General features: G+C 40.9%; 1 protein-coding gene across 3 annotated transcripts in view; it reads right to left on the bottom strand.

Moving 5' to 3' along the window:
- Nucleotides 1-17,956, bottom strand: part of LOC124142001 (prostaglandin E2 receptor EP3 subtype-like) — an 80,611-nt gene that overhangs the window by 38,804 nt on the left and 23,851 nt on the right. The window contains exon 1 of one of the 3 annotated variants that reach the window (XM_046510232.2): nucleotides 5,769-6,040. The exons of the other annotated variants lie outside the window; for them this stretch is intronic. The gene's annotated coding sequence lies outside the window, so the exon portion shown is untranslated. Of the gene's footprint in view, nucleotides 1-5,768; nucleotides 6,041-17,956 lie in introns of those variants that run through there. 3 annotated transcript variants of the gene reach the window in all.

The raw sequence follows: 17,956 nt of genomic DNA, 5'->3' as shown, positions 1-17,956 counted from the left end.
ATTGCTACATGGCTTTCTGACTACAGTAATGTGCTATCTGGTAATATGTTATCTTGTTATATTGCTACATGGCTTTCTGACTACAGTAATGTGCTATCTGGTAATCTGTTATCTTGTTATATTGCTACATGGCTTTTTGACTACAGTAATGTGCTATCTGGTAATCTGTTATCTTGTTATATTGCTACATGGACTTCTGACAACAGTAATGTGCTATCTGGTAATCTGTTATCTTGTTATATTGCTACATGGCTTTTTGACTACAGTAATGTGCTATCTGGTAATATGTTATCTTGATAATTGCTACATGGCTTTCTGACTACAGTAATGTGCTATCTGGTAATATGTTATCTTGTTATATTGCTACATGGCTTTCTGACTACAGTAATGTGCTATCTGGTAATCTGTTATCTTGTTATATTGCTACATGGCTTTTTGACTACAGTAATGTGCTATCTGGTAATCTGTTATCTTGTTATATTGCTACATGGACTTCTGACAACAGTAATGTGCTATCTGGTAATCTGTTATCTTGTTATATTGCTACATGGCTTTCTGACTACAGTAATGTGCTATCTGGTAATCTGTTATCTTGTTATATTGCTACATGGCTTTCTGACTACAGTAATGTGCTATCTGGTAATCTGTTATCTGGTTATATTGCTACATGGCTTTCTGACTACAGTAATCAGACTACCTGGTAATCTGTTATCTTGTTATATTGCTAGATGGCTTTCTGACTACAGTAATGTGCTATCTGGTAATCTGTTATCTTGTAATATTGCTATATGGCTTTCTGACTACAGTAATGTGCTATCTGGTAATATGTTATCTTGTTATATTGCTACATGGCTTTCTGACTACAGTAATGTGCTATCTAGTAATCTGTTATCTTGTTATATTGCTACATGGCTTTCTGACTACAGTAATGTGCTATCTGGTAATCTGTTATCTTGTTAAATTGCTACATGGACTCCTGACTTCAGTAATGTGCTATCTGCTAATCTGTTATCTTGTTATATTGCTACATGGCTTTCTGACTACAGTAATGTGCTATCTGGTAATCAGTTATCTTGTTATATTGCTACATGTCTTTCAGACTACAGTAATGTGCTCTCTGCTAATCTGTTATGTTGTTATGTTGCTACATGGCTTTCTGACTACAGTAATGTGCTATCTGGTAATCTGTTATCTTGTTATATGCTACATGGCTTTCTGACTACAGTAATGTGCTACCTGGTAATCTGTTATCTTGTTATATTCCTACATGTCTTTCTGACTACAGTAATGTGCTATCTGCTAATCTGTTATCTTGTTATGTTGCTACATGGCTTTCTGACTACAGTAATTAAAGAACCTGATTATCTAGATATGTTATCTTGTTATTTGTTATATTGCTACATGGCTTTCTGACTACGGTAATTAAACAACCTGATTATCTAGATATGTTATCTTGTTATTTGTTATATTGATACATGGCTTTCTGACTACAGTAATTAAACAACCTGATTATCTAGATATGTTATCTTGTTATTTGTTATATTGATACATGGCTTTCTGACTACAGTAATTACACAACCTGATTATCCAGATATGTTATCTTGTTATTTGTTATATTGATACATGGCTTTCTGACTACAGTAATGTTCTATCTGGTAATCTGTTATCTTGTTATATTGCTACATGGCTTTCTGACTACAGTAATTAAACTACCTGATTATCTGTTATATTGTTATTTGTTATATTGCTACATGGCTTTATTACTTGCCCGTGAAGAGATCACCCGTTTAATATATATACAGCTGTATTACACATTGTGTAATACCAAAACGCGTGCTTATGTACTCTCGGAACACGTTTCACGAACAAATATTGAAAGCTCTCAACATACCTTGGCTTATTCAACGACATTGTGTGTGGAGATAATAGATCACTGAGAGGAGCTTATGCACACTCGATGACCCCAGCAACCTTGTTGCTAGGCTGACGTCACATGGCATTGTTTCGCCGAAGGATCTTGCAACAAAATTCCACAAATTACGTCATCGGGTATTGTGACGTGATTGTAAACTTTGAGGTGCAAGGGCCCGTTCCACAAGGCGATCCTACTGTAGCGCAACGACAGTCGTTGGTCTAAGTTAAAGTATGTCAGTTGCGATAACCTTAACGCTACGATAATTTTGTGGAACGGACGCCTGAATTCTAAAGGTGGACCGTTGTATGGTATTAAATTCATACGTTTCAACTATTGACGTGTTTGAAGTATTACTCAACTCAATCCAACTCAATTGGATTATGCCGTGGATCGTGTAGGTGTCAGCCTATTCACACTCGAGAGGATAATTCTAAAAACGTTATAAATGGCAAGTAATAAATAAAATACTAAACTCGCTCCCGTGTAAAACCAATGTTATGAAACTCGTGAATAGTTGTGGTATCTGACTCGCTTTCGCTCGTCGGATACCACAACTATTCACGTTTCATAAAATTGGTATTAGACGGAAGCTCGTTTAGTATTCTATATTTCTGACTACAGTAATCAGACTACCTGGTTATCTGTTATATTGTTATTTGTTATATTGATACATGGCTTTCTGACTACAGTAATTAAACAACCTGATTATCAAGATATGTTATCTTGTTATTTGTTATATTGCTACATGGCTTTCTAACTACAGTAATCAGACTACCTGGTAATCTGTTATCTATACTTATCTCCCTCACTGCGTCTTAGGTAAATGGGGGCGGTCGGGTAGCCTAGTGGTTAAAGCGTTCGCTCGCCACGCCGAAAACCTGGGTTCGATTCCCGACATGGGTACAATGTGTGAAGCCCATTTCTGGTGTCCCCCGCCGTGATATTGCTGGAATATTGCTAAAAGCTAAAACCATACTCACTCACTCACTTAGGTAAATAAATGTACATACCTATTCAAGTTTTGAATGACACTGTCTCATCACTGTTTAATAGTAATTCTTAAAAACATGCTTATGATACAGCCGTAATAATGCAACGGACTTGTCGCTTTTATTTGCACAAGTTTATATAAACTTTGTGTACAAATTTAGGTAATATGAATGAGTACTTTAACATATAATTATAATACACACTTAATTAGATTAGCATCCTTAAGTGCAAAACATACTAGCGATCTTTAAATCTCTTTGAAGCACACCGTCTTTCGTCAGTGTGATAGTTATTTCTATAAAATGTATTTACAACGCTGAAGTAGGTCTTACCACTTTATCGTGATTTATTCATAAAATTTCGCTTTCATAACACAATGTCACCACGCGTCCATTTAATTACAGTCTGGGTTATAATCTGGGTTACAATAATAATCTGTAAAACGCGTGTGCCAATATCACAAACTACAACCACATGGTCCTAGTGTGATATAAACAAGCTTCTCTCTCAGCCACACGCAATAAACCAAATATTGACTCCACATGAACATGGCAGTAAATTACACTGCAGAAGCTAGCATCAAACAAACTTGTGATCATGACACTACCCCCGCTAACATGCCAGTGTCGCCCGTCTATCAAGACCACAACATATGTTCACCGATCCCAGTTCAGGTCAAATTGTATTTCTTACTCATAACGTTCATAGGTCATGCAACCGTTGCTTGTATTCCGACACACGGAGACGGAAGATTGATACTATAGTCGTTGTATCAAGATAACACATACGCTTTCATGATATAGAAAAGCTGGTTATATAACTTATGTCGAACGCATAAAGTTGGTTGGTTGGTTCGTTGTTTAACGCCGCACTCAGCAATATTCCAGCTATATGACGGCGGTCTGTAAATAATCGAGTCTGGACCAGACAATCCAGTGATTGATATCATGAGCATCGATCCACGCAATTGGGATCGATGACCGTGCATCAACCAAGTCAGCGAGCCTGACCACCCGATCCCGTTAGTCGCCTTTTACGACAAGCATAGTCGCCTTTTACGGCAAGCATGGTTTGCTGAAGACCTATTCTACCCCGGATCTTCGCGGGGTCGAACGCATAAAGCTATCGATTGAGTGAAAAACACTGTTTGAACGTGGGAGGAAGGCCCGAAGTGATGCTGGTCCAGGACGGGTATCACTTGCATCAATTCCGCGAGCACGGGTATGATGTTCATATATGATCACAGTTGGGGAGATTCTGGGATTCGAACACACAGTCCACGGAACCTGGCACGATATGGAACTGTGCATTACGGATCTTGGCGTCTTTGACCGCCGGCCCATTTCCGTCCCGTCGAACGATTGTAAGAACCTGTTATTGTCATAATTTTCTTAATTTACAACTTGTGAACTCGAAGCTTCAACAGTGATGAAAATCATTTCAAATTCTCAATTTAAACTTTATTCTGAAATTTATTACCATGATAATCATTGAAAAGCCCTAGTTTTATATGTATTCAGAAATTTATCACATTATAAATATTTGTTTGATTACATTGAAATTCCATTATAGACAAAACCAACAAGTGATGATCGGCAGTATGTTATCAGTATGTTTTTCTAAGTCGGACTCTAAACACCGTCCTAAGTGAAGGTACACTCCTCTACTTGCTATGTATACAGATATAATTAGGTGCAGATACTTCCGCCTTGACGCTTGTTGTAAACAACGCCCCGTTATTCAACACCATTAGCTCTTAACATTATATTTGGAAGAAAAATGCCTGTCAAATCGCAATTGTTAGACATTCCAGAGGAATGATGAGACCATAAGATATACAACCCATCGTAACCAGGAACTGGAGGCTTAGCCCAAAATATCTGCAATTCCAATTCAAGAACCCCTTACATGATATCCCAAAGAGCATGTTTGGTCGATGCTTCAAAACACACAAAAACATATTTGTGAGAGGATAGGCCGTAACATTTCATTTATGTAGGACATCAATGATACCCAACTAATATATATTTCCTTAAACCTGGGGACATATTATCTGGAAATTTAAAAATATCTTTTTAATCCAAGCCACCGGTCCCCTGAAAATCGAATCTGTCTCTTAGCTACAAACAGTCATTGTGACAGAAACATAATTGCCTCAAAGTCAATCAATTATAGTGGAAGCAACTGAGGACGTATTTGCACATACAATGTGGAACGTAGCATATCAGTCGGTGCATATTTTCTTTGAATTGTCTGGTTGGCTTTCATTGTTTGATAGCTGTAACTGTTTAGTTAGCTCATTGACAATATGCCGTTCCGTTTGCGACCGCTTCGATACAAACAACGTCTTTGTGGACATCTACTTTCACCAGACAATGTAACTGAACACTAAAAAAACCACTTAATATTGATGTCCACGTTTCCATCGGAAGACCTGACTGTGCGGAGTTTCCAAAGCGGCAATCGAATCAATACTAGATTAAATAGACGGTTGCGGCTGAATCCCGTGTCCTGTTTAATTAAAGATATGCTGAAGGTATAAGGAAGTAATCAAAATGGTACATTATGTAAATTGATTACCGGTCTAGAAATCCAGGTAAATTATATCCTCCTTACGTTGCTATTCCGTATGCTTCCCATCTCACTTCAAGTAAATATATGTGCTTTTATAACCCTGATCCGAACATAACTGTCCGAATTGTACACTATTATAAGTTAATTGCATTATTCAGTTATTGTTACGATACAATACACGAAACACGAAGGCCTACTGTGAGTGACAATCTGAATGTGTAGATTCGATAATTGTGAGTGGTTATACTGTTACAAATAAGGCAAAACTTGAACTAAAGAACAAACTTACCGAGAAATCCGGAAATATCCCCATATTGAAAATTCCGATATAAATCGTATTGAAAAGTTTCTTTACACGTTGACCTTGAACAGCGTAAAACGGCAAGCGTCCACCCAGATCAACGCCGATCGCACAAAGACTGCACTCCCCAACCGGTAATCGATGATTTAGAGTCCCAAGGAGCCTTGAAGTGTGCTCTCTAATCCGTATATCATATCGTGGGTCCTATGTGCCGTGTACATAGCACTGGAGATTGGTATGCTAGTGGTATGACGTATTACCTGATCACTGAGGCCGCTGACACAAGTCACGTTGCAAGTTTAACATGTATAACGTTACGTCTGGCAGTTAACGTGTTTCGGGAACGTTAATCGACACAGCTATTTCTTGTGCTAGGATCACAGAAAATGACTTTAAGGTGTAGTGAAATGATTTGATAACAACATCAACTGTTTGACGTAACTCCAAGAGAAGATTATTATTGTTGGGTTTTGACGTCACGTGATGGCAGGTGAATCAAGACATTAACAACGGTTGTGCTACCTACATGTAACTGATTCAGAAGCATACAGCAGGCGGACAGGGAAAGTTTGTTTGAATAGTGCTCCTGGTATCGTTGTGTACGCTACGTTCGATGCAAGGTTTCAAGACTACAAGCTACCGCTTGTACTGCTTTCGATCAGAACAGATTGCGGTACACAGACCATCTGGTGATATCATATATCGTGCGAGGCAACATTTCTCTGGCAAGGATATATAGACTGACACTCACCTTTGGGGATAGACAGAAAACCTAATTGTACCATATCACCATTCTTCTGCATTACAGGCGTGGGTTCTATCGGGAAGGAAGGTAATGCTGGGATGAAAGATTGAAGTGTTTGTGGCTGGTGGTCTTGCAATCGGATTGGAAAGGGCAGGTCGAAATGTGATGTGTATTTCACCACTCGGCAGATTGATGTTGAACCGCCGTGCTTAAGATAATGAAGATTTATTCCCGTTTAACGAGCTGTGCTTGTCAATAGCGGAGTTTGTAGTAAGACTGCGTGTGTTGAATTGTGTGTGGGCAATGTTTAATTTAGATGGCATTATTTTCGTATTTGCGATCCGGGTAGAGAAATCAGTACCAAAATCCGTCTTTCTTTGTTGACGTCATTTGTGGCAGGTGTTTCATTGCTGTGCGGTAACCTTTCTGAAGGTTAGCTGTCATACACTACCGTGCGGTTGTGAACACTGATCCCTATATGTGTGAGGGGGCTCGGGTGGCCCAGTCGTCTAAGGCGCCGCGATTCGCTGTGCAAAGTTGCGTCCCTTGGGCACGTCAGAAACATATGATTGTGGGTTCGAATCCCGTTTCGCCCCGATTATGTTTCTAGTTTTGTCAGCACCATACCCGTGCTCGTGGGTTTCACCGAAGTGGTAAACGTCTTAGACCTGCATCACTTCGGGCTTTCCTCCCACATCCAGCTGACACGCCATGATATAACTGGAATAATGTTCAAAGCGACGTTAAAAACCCACTCCACTCACTCAATCACCGTTTCGGCGGATAATCGATACTGACCAGTCTCAGGCGTTTTATATATTCGGAACCATCGAGTATAATGTTTAACGGATGGCCACAATGTGTCACTGATTGTGTAGCGTCCATTTAAACAGATGAAACAAATATATTTTTTATTTATATCACGTTATTTAACGTATATATATTCGGCGTGCACGTCGTTGTCGCCTCATTACCATTTTCTTCGGAACATAAGTAGCACACACTGTGGGGGAGTAAAATGAGACAAAGTACCCGATATGCCAGAGAAAAGGCAGTGTTGACCCGCATATCTTTTACCTAACTGACCCTCTGTCTGGTTTTACGGTAAATCCAATATTGTTGTTTTTGTATCCAGTCCTAGGTCTTGAGGGCCTAAACGGTATGATCCTAAAAAGACTCTATCAAATCTATACGTGCACATGTCGGAGTGAAACGGATCCTTTATCAAATGTTCACGTGAAAGCTTTGAACACATTGGTCCCATAATACGACAGAATGACAGGTCAGGATTTAAGTTTTGATATATCCAACATCTGAAGGAGCCACAGTTATCGTGAGGCCAATGTGCGCGGGTGTAATGCTAACAAACTTGAGATTATAATCTGGGTGAATTGGGACTTGAACAAACAAAGTTTGTTTGATGCTATGGGACACAACTCTGCCGGAATTAGGTTACTGGGTATCAAACGTAGCCTTGTCTTGTTGATATTGGTTGGTTGGTTGGTTGTTTTACGCCGCATTCAGCAATATTCCAGCTATATGACGGCGGTCTGTAAATCCAGTGATTGATATCATGAGCATCGATCCACTCAATTGGGATCGATGACATCAACCAAGTCAGCGAGCCTGACCACCCGATCCCGTTAGTCGCCTCTTACGACAAGCATAGTCGTCTTTTAAGGCAAGCATGGGTTGCTGAAGACCTATTCTACCCCTGACCCTTGTTGACAATGCCAAGGGGGTCCATACATTAGCTGACAATGCAAACAGAACTCGTGGCTATTCGTCCATTATTTATCATATCACTTCAAAATATTAGATTATGTTATCGTTGTAGGCCAAAAGTCTTGAGCGTAATACACATGTCCCATTACAACCCCAACATGACCGCCTCCGCGGTCTAGTGCATATAGAACATCTGCCCGAAGAGCGGAAGGTAAGTCTGTGGTTTGATCCCCGCCGCGTCATACCAAAAGACGGTAAATATAGTACTTGTTATCCTGCCTGGCGCTCGGCAGGAAGGAAATAAAACAAGATCTTGTCGACTCGGAGTTAGTATGCTGTGACTGAGTGGGCTATTCGTGTTAGACTGTAGCATGCTATCTCAGTGAGCTAGCTAGCATTATAATATTGGTTCGGACTGGTATAAGAAGCCACAAACACACGTGCGTACACGTCGCTATAGAAGTGTAAGAAGATTGAACGTGTCCTTAAACCCCATTTTACCTCATCGCACCTCCCCTTTTTGATTGCACGTTACAAAGCCGGAGACTTACTATTTAAAATAGGGCGATAATGCTCCAAATAAGCAGCAAAAATGACTATGCTTGCAAGTGTATGTTTTAATGCGACTAAGACTCGAAATTTAATATCAAATCTATTGATAAACATCAAAATCTGACATCAACATCGAACCCAATCTGACATCAACATCTAAAAAGTACTCGACAATAGAAGTTTCATAACGGCGTGCGACAACTTCATCAGTGAATCCTCGTCGCTGTATGGCTGAAAAACTGCCGATACGACGTTAAATTTGAACTCACTCACTCATCAGTGAATCGGGACCACATAACAACAAGCATGTAGTATTTTCTATTAACTTGGAAACTCAAAATGACATTTACTTACGAAAACATGTAATCCGATCCGTTTTGAGGCGGGCACGTACCCACAGCCCCTTGTTATTTTGCATCTCAACGTTCGGTAAAATGCATTCTTGCCACTTGTTCCTAGATAATTCAATTACAAAAATATTGATTTCCAACTTAATAGTTTTTTACAGTGCAGTAAAACGCCATTGCCTTTAAGTACAGGGATATCGATAGTAAAATTATAGGTATCGAGTTTCCAGTAGTTTGCGACAAACAAATTAACGTGCCAGTATCAGACTCTAGTGCCGGTGAACATCCTGTTGGGATCATATGGTGTTATTTTGGGAAGAGATATCGAAGTATCGGTGTTTTCGCAAACAGAAACATCAATTGCGTTAAACTGAACCGGTGCACAGAGACACTGACTGCGAGCCAAACCCTATAGAAGGCACCACAATAAAAGAGGGGTGGGTTCAACGTCGTTTTTCAGATAGATCATGGCGTGACAGCTTAGTGTAAGCTTAAAGCCCGAAATGATGTAGGTCTCAGCCGTCTACCACGTCACGGCGAACCGGGATTCGAACACACGATCACGATCATAGATGCTTTGCAACTCTGAACAGCGAGTTGCGGCCCCTTAGACCACTGGGCCGGTAACTTCCCAAACGTCAGAAAGCTTATAACAGCAACATATCTGGTGAAGTGCACAGCAAAACCCCTGCCTTATACCCTCACCCTCCGTGGTCTAATGGTAGAGCGTCCGCCCGGAGAGCGGAAGATCCGGAGCTCGATCCCCGGCCGCGTCATACCAAAAGACGGTAACAGATGGTACTTGTTGTTACCCTGCCTGACGCCTCGGCATAAGGGGCTAAAACAAGGACTGGTCGGCTCGGAGTCAGTATACTGTGTCTGAGTGGGGTATTCATGTTAAACTGCGGCATGGTATCTCAGTGTGCTAGCACTATAAATCGGCATCAGTCCGGACTAGTACAAGCAGCCACACGCACACACACACACACACGTGCATGCACGTCGCTATATAAGTGCAATAATCTTGGACGCGACGTTAAACCCCATTTCACCTCACCTCACCTAATCTTCACGTAAGAAATATAATCATGTTTGAATCCACCTGTGACACACTTGATGTGAATGGTTTTAACCATGGACTCACGACGATATTATTATGGAAATCCTACTTATATGCCTTATCCTTTGAAGATATTCCAGACTCTCTGGTCAGATAGGAAGACTGTAAAACTAAGGTGCAGTGTGTACATCCACTAACTAAGTCATTAATAAGGTTATTTACATGCTTAGCGAAAACAACGTTGAACGTGTACTTAAATAACGATTTGCATTATTGATGATTGACAGATCACATTAGTATCTCCAACATTGGAGGGAAAAGGAGAATCTATCTATCTATGTAATCAAGGTATTCCTTCCTGAGTAGCGCCCGCTAATTAGATCTTTCCTATTCTAGCTATTGTATTGTCTTAATTACTTTCTACTCCACTGTCTAACAACTGGCTGGGTGACAACTGCCTGTTTGACGAACGGGAGATCGCCACTGAGCCCCGGCACCCCCACAAAAGGACAAACAATGATATTATTAAGACGCACCAGGGTGTTTTATGAGTAACACAGATTATTGAAGTCGAATAAAAATATTGCCATCAAATCATACATGAAATGAAACCTTGAACTCAAACGTGTAGGGAACTATCTAAGTAGAACATATTCCATTCTTTACCAGCCGAACGTTGTATGTAATTAAAAGTGGATTTGAACTCAAACCACGGCGTGCCAGAGCGTATTAAACGTACTGAGGCCGCGACTATAAATCCCTTGTTACATGAAACGAGTTATTTCTGTAAAGGCAATCAAGAGGTTTGAAGCTTAGCATTCCAAGTTCTGGTGCTCCACTACAGAAGTATATTGATAGAATAAATGCTTTGCAGTGCAGGGGATCAGTTCTGATTGTGGCAGTCGTGTGAAACAGGTTCTGATAATTGAGTTGTACTTACCTGCGAAGAGCTTGAAACATCGTTGTCAGTTTAGCAAAGAGTGTTGGATCACGCTTACATACTTTTCAATGCCCTGAAATACTACTTTTACGCATGACAGAGAATTACGTCTGTTGCGATGGATTACATTTTATTAAATATAACACCATGAACAATAGCGGCAGATGATTCGAATAGGACGCAGATGTTTATAGAAGTCAGGCTTTGAGAGACAAAATACAAATATATAAAGTGTTTCTTTAGTGCAGCAACGGAATAATGAATATTTATTAAATCAATTGTACTCACAGCAAATATGCATCACAACATCATAGGAGAAATCGAAGGTAATGCAAAAATAATTCTGTTTGAGAAATGTTGTCGTGTTGATTTGTGTCGCGGGTGCTACCGGTAGGCCAATCAGCTATATCACGGCGCCCTGGCTTTCATACGTTAGTGACTGAAAGCATGAACAAGGGTCATCGCGGGTAGGAATACCGACGTTTATTGGCTCTCCTAATCTGCCGTGAGTCGATGTTTTACGTTACGAATGAGCTGTGAAACGTTATTTCTCAACAGAATTGTTATCGTGAATTTGAAATTAAATTACACGTTTTTTTGTGAAATGTCTTTTTCACTCTCGTTATTATTATTATTATTATTATTGTTGTTGTTGTTGTTGTTGTTATTATCATTATTATTATTATTATTTATATGTCGAAGCCGAGAATGATATGTACTGAATTTGGGGGACAGTTGCCTAAAAATATCAGGAAACGCCGGGGTTGGTCCGTCCGACACGTTGTCACACGCAAAAACATAAACTGGTTATGATATGGTTCAAGTCACTATCAGCTTGATATGAACTAATTTACATGATTTGCACGCATTAATCATGTCTCGGAGCCTTACAACCGGATCAAGTGTAACCTCTTTCGACAAGATACATGGAACCAACTGTACTCTGGGAATCGCCACCAGGTGGAATCATACGATGTATAACTGACTATAGACAATTGTGTAACATGAGAACCTACACACTATAAATACATCTTTTTCTGTCTGCAGAATCCTTTTTTATTATGATCACTTGATCTTATTACATTAAACATATTCAACTCTATTCTCTTCCTCATCACCGATAGTAAAAGTACATGGTTATGATAAAGTATTCATGATTACTACTTCTAGTTTTAACTTACCGTCTTCAGCAAAGCTGATAGTTCCATAACAAGCTCAAGCCACAACAGCGTGCTACCATGTCAACACTGTCAATAACTAACGCGAAGCACTTTTATTAATGTTATATTCGTGTAGCACCCAATGAATAACCAGGGTCAATCAATAACGATGTTCGGTTACTGGAGCGTGTAGATGTTCGGTTACTGGAGCGTGTAATTTCTATTTTCCCATAAACAGTAGGGTATGTAACCACAGGGCATGTGAGGAGAACTGTATGAACAGAGAGTATCCACAACAGTGGATATTTTGATTATATTGTATATACATAAATTGAATGAATTCGCTTTTCTGGATAGTTTAGTTGAAAAGTATTCCTTCCAGGGCCCACTTGCACAAAGCGATCTTAGCGTTAAGATGATCTTAACTCCCATACTTTAACATAGGCTTACAATAGTCTTAGCGCTAAGATCGTTTTGTGCAAGTGGGCCCTGGTCTTTTAGCGCCGTTCCACAACTATTATTATTGTTAAGGTTGTGTTTATGTTTTTACGTTAATGTTATCGTACGAGAGTAGAACTGAGAACCAATCCCTTTGTTCTTTGTATGCTTTAGGGTAGTCGTAGCGTTAACATCGCTTTGCGGGACAGTGTTCTGAGTTTTGATTCATAATTAACAATAATCGTAGACTACTATCTATGCTTTCATATATATTTTTATAGTTGTAGATCTAGCACCGTTTTGTGGGACGGATCCCTTTGTTTGGATCTCAAAACAATCTCAGTCGTCAACTGTCATTATTCACACAACGCTTCAAACGATTTTGCAGCATTCGTAGAACACATGTCATGTAGTGGAATGGGTCATTGGCTGTTATATATTGAACAGGAGACGGTTTTTGTTGTAGGTTGTTCAAATAATTACTTCATAAGTGATATGTTGGAGAGACATGTGATAAATGCAAAACGACACTTGCAGGTGTGATATCGTTATTTTTATATCAATGCATACTAGGAATAATATTTAAGGGAACACCCAAATTTATTCATAAATGATGTGTAAAGAAATGATGTTGTGGAATTCATTCTTCACAGTAAAGTCAAACTCTGGACCATCCCCCGTGACCATCGATGCAGGCACGACATCGAATCAGTCACGACATCGAATCAGGCTCGACATCGATGCAGGCATATTTGATATGCAATGCCGGAATGTCTCTCGTGATAGCCTTCGCCATTCTTCTTGTACGGTCTGCCCAAGCTGCTGCAAATGCTGGGGACGCTGAGGTAGGTTGCGAACGCTTCGACTTAGAACATCCCAAAGGTGTTCAATCGGTGACATGTCTGGAGATTTGGCTGGGCATGACCTTGTTGTGACTGCACCACGAGCTCTATGATGACGTGCGTTGTCATCCTGGAAGTAAACGTTCTGACTTAGGCACTGGCGAAATGGGATGACCACTTGACGTAATATTTGGTCCACACATCGTTGACCGGTCATGTTCCCTTGCACGATCATCAGATCTTCCATGTTGTCGGATGTGATGCCAGCTGAGACCATGATGAAGTCAGCATCGTACCCATCGCGCCCTTGGATGGCTGCCTGATAGTTCATCTCTCCAGGCCGTCTCCAATCACGTTGTGTACCGTCTGTAAAGCGTAAACAGAACCTCGATTCATCAGAAAACATGGTGTATCTCCAATGCCTCTGTTGACGACCTCCAATCTGCTGTTCCGAGTGTTGCCTGAGATGCATGTGTGCCATAGTCAGACGCATTCTTCTTGAAGGACGGCTTGACTTTAAACCTGCAGTTTTCAACCTGTTTCGTATCCTTCACATCGAAGTTGTCCCTCAGCTCTGGTGCAGAAATGGATCTGTTCTTCAGCGCAATGGTGCGTGCATATGACCCTGCCTGGGAGTAGTCGTCTTTCTAGGCCTTCTTCTACCCACCCTCACCTTAACCCCACCCGTTTGCCGATATCGCTCATCAGTCGGGGTATCACTCTTTTAGATTTACCAAAGTGTCTGGCAACTGCATTCTGTGATTAGCCAGCTTCGATCATGCCTATTGTGCGCAATTTTTCATTTTCTGACATGTACACTTTTGGAGACATTCTCCTTGTTTGTGGAAATGAACCATATGACGTTGTGACGTTAAAGGACACATGTCCAGGACAGGTCATCGTGGACGGCATGCTAAACATGTTCAGTGTGCAAAGTGTGAGCGACTTTGCTATCCGCGTTCAATAACAATGCCTGGAGCAACACAAATGGTCATTTCATTCTTATAGCTGAAATGACAGGGTTCTCTTTAATATTATTCGTTTATAAAGGTTGATTCTGCATTCTGTAGTTTTGAGGCTTGTCTGGTTTAATTTAGCCCTTTCATGGTAAGTTGGCGAACTTTAAGATCTTAGAATATGTATATTGCATATTCTGTATATATTTTGATATTACCATTTTCAAATCGATTTGTGTCCAAATAAATCTCGCCAGGTAGATGTGGTTTTCAATTCGTTCATATTAAAAAACTGCATGTATGATACATATACTATTATTTTGGTTACCCCCAATCCCCGCTTGAAACAATTTCAATTTGACGTTGTTCTAATAGGAATCACTCGAAAGCAGGTCCCAAAGTACGAATAATCACGAAACATTTTGTTTTCAAAACAAAACACACTGGTCTCGACAAGACTACACAAAACATGTCGTTATTATCATTAACGAACAAAATCGATAAACTTAGTTGTTTAATTCATTAACTGTAAGGGTCGATATTCCAAGCAATACTTCATATTTACATTTTTTGTCAATTGTCATTATATTTAGTTCGATAAGCAAGTGCGGAAGGAGTAGCGATCAAAACATCTGTTTATGAATTGTATACCTGGTCTACAGTTCATGACGGTGTATGGCGATGTGAGTGGTTCAGTGGGTGTATATAAGTATTCAACACGATGTTTCTTATGCTAAATAGAGGTTATGCGTTGTATCACTGGTGATGGTGTATGACGTTCTATGACAGTATTTGTCAATGTATGACATAAGGTCACAGTGTTTGACACTGTATGACTATTGACATTTCACGTTGTATGACTATGTATGACATTGCATAACATAACAAAAATCACATATCTAAAATGAGAAAGATCCTTTCGAATAATGATAACAGTCTCAAACTCATACAGCCGCGTGTTTGAACCAATTAGTTGGCACTATTCATATATATACTCACGTCAAATGGAGTCAGCAGCCATATTTCGCTCATTCTACCAACTGAGAGTAACCGACGACTAAATGTACATCGGGCTGCAGTAGACTTTGTACAACAGGTGATGTAATATTAATCCCCGGCGCCGAATGATGTGGCCTTCGACTCATCAACGCGATGAGGTTGTAAAACGCGATTCTATGATCATGCATTATATAGGAAGGGACGGAACAATGTCTGTGTTGCAGCAGTTCACAGCTCGTAGTTGAAAACCCATATAGCTGTGGTAGCGATAGTGCTACTTTGTTTGACATGAGCGATAATGATGGTAGACGGGTTGTGATAATGGTATGCACGGCCTTTCAAGCAACAAGCAAGAACAAAAATTGTCCCACAAACCAACATAGGAAATTGGCTTGTACATGATGCCAGTAGTAATATTAACATTTGAATGTAATATTAAATACGATAATTGAGGACCTTTCATTATTAGCTATTCACAGTCACTTACAGTAAGTGAGTGAGTGAAAGAGTGAGTGAGTGAAAGAATGAGAGAGTGAATGAGTGAGTGAGTGAGTGAGTGAGAGAGGGAGTTGGGGTTAACGCCGCTTCGAACAATATCTCAGACAAGACGCGGAACGAATGCCCGATGTGATGCAGGCCGGAGACATTTACCACTATGGTGAATCCCTCAAGTATCGTGTTAACGACCCCACAGATATAGTCAGAGCGAACTGGGATTCGAATCCTCCACCATATGTTTCTGGCACGCCTTGGGAGCTTAACTCTGAACAGCGAACTGTGGCGTCTTAGAAGACAGGGCACCCGTGCCCGCGAGTTACCTATAGATCACATAAACAGTGTACACTACTGCTACGTGTTAAGGTTGACTTTTCGAGGCTAATGTAGGCTGACGCCATAACCCGAATCGCATGTTTGAGAACTGGATTCACATGACTGAGTGACTGATGACGCCACAGTCAGCAATATCCCATCTAAATCACAATAATCGTATCCCGACCAGAACAGCGAGTGGTTGATAGCATGTGCAACGACCGGGGTCGATGGGGAACAAAGACAAACAGTTAGTCGGTGACATAATGTGACCATCTGTCCCTATTTCAGTCAAACATAGCGCCCTGGGGACGTTTGTACGTTTAGTAGTGCTAGCCCACTGAGATACCATGCCGCAGTTTAGCATGGATGTCCCACACCGATACTCACTCCGAGCCGACCAGTTCGTGTTGTATGCCTTTAATGCCGACCACAAAGAACGGTAACGTTCACATCTACTCACTAGACAACGTAGGCGGTCCATAAAGAGGAAAACCAATTTAAAGCTTTCATTCGTAGCTCTGTAAATTAATACCATGCGGTTTCATGGTTTTCAGTCATATTGTCGTTAAACGTGACAAAATATATCCTTTAATAAATTTGTTTTTATGCATCTACTCAGTATGAGTTGGTCTTGATTCTCCAAACCCTGGACGGTGATATCACTATTGCGTTGCAATATCTGCAATTGCCATTAACAGTAAATCACTTTTTATTACCTTTGGGAAACAGCCTAACGTAACCAACATGTAATTGACAAGATTAGTTACGACTTTGACAACGGATTTCATTAAGTTACATTACAAGAGTTGTTTATTTCAGAAAACTGCGCTGATAAGCGTGGCGTGCTGTGATATGGACACATGCTGAGAGCTACAGATTCAGAAAAGGTGGCGGTGGAGTTTTAAAATACCTGTGTGTACATATTTGCAGCATGTGTTACAAACGCAAGTGATTATTACACATTGCAAGGAGGTAGAACGGGTCACCAGTGACACGTGCTAAATAGACGACTGAACAGATTGGGTGGTCAGGGTCGGTAACTTAGTTGATTGCATTTGGGACGTAGGGACCTTGTTGACGTTGGGACGTTGAGACGTTGTGACCTTGGTGACGTTGGGACGTTGAGACGTTGGGACCTTGGTGACGTTGGGACGTTGGGACCTTGTTGACGTTGGGACCTTGGTGACGTTGGGACGTTGAGACGTTGGGACCTTGGTGACGTTGGGACGTTGGGACCTTGGTGACGTTGGGACCTTGTTGAGACGTTGGGACCTTGGTGACGTTGGGACGTTGAAACGTTGGGACCTTGGTGACGTTAGGACGTTGGGACCTTGTTGACGTTGGGACCTTGGTGACGTTGGGACGTTGAGACGTTGGGACCTTGGTGACGTTGGGACGTTGGGACTTTGGGACCTTGGTGACGTTGGGACGTTGGGACCTTGGTGACGTTGAGACGTTGGGACCTTGGTGACGTTGGGACGTTGGGACGTTGGGACCTTGGTGACGTTGGGACGTTGGGACCTTGTTGACGTTGGGACGTTGGGACCTTGTTGACGTTGGGACGTTGGGACCTTGGTGACGTTGGGACGTTGGGACCTT

The sequence above is a fragment of the Haliotis rufescens genome, unplaced genomic scaffold (genome assembly GCF_023055435.1).
Source record: "Haliotis rufescens isolate VD_foot unplaced genomic scaffold, xgHalRufe1.0.p SCAF_2, whole genome shotgun sequence".
Taxonomy (NCBI): Eukaryota; Metazoa; Mollusca; class Gastropoda; order Lepetellida; family Haliotidae; genus Haliotis; species Haliotis rufescens.
Note: the sequence above shows the minus strand (reverse complement) of the source record. Positions and strands in the feature narration are given on the sequence as shown.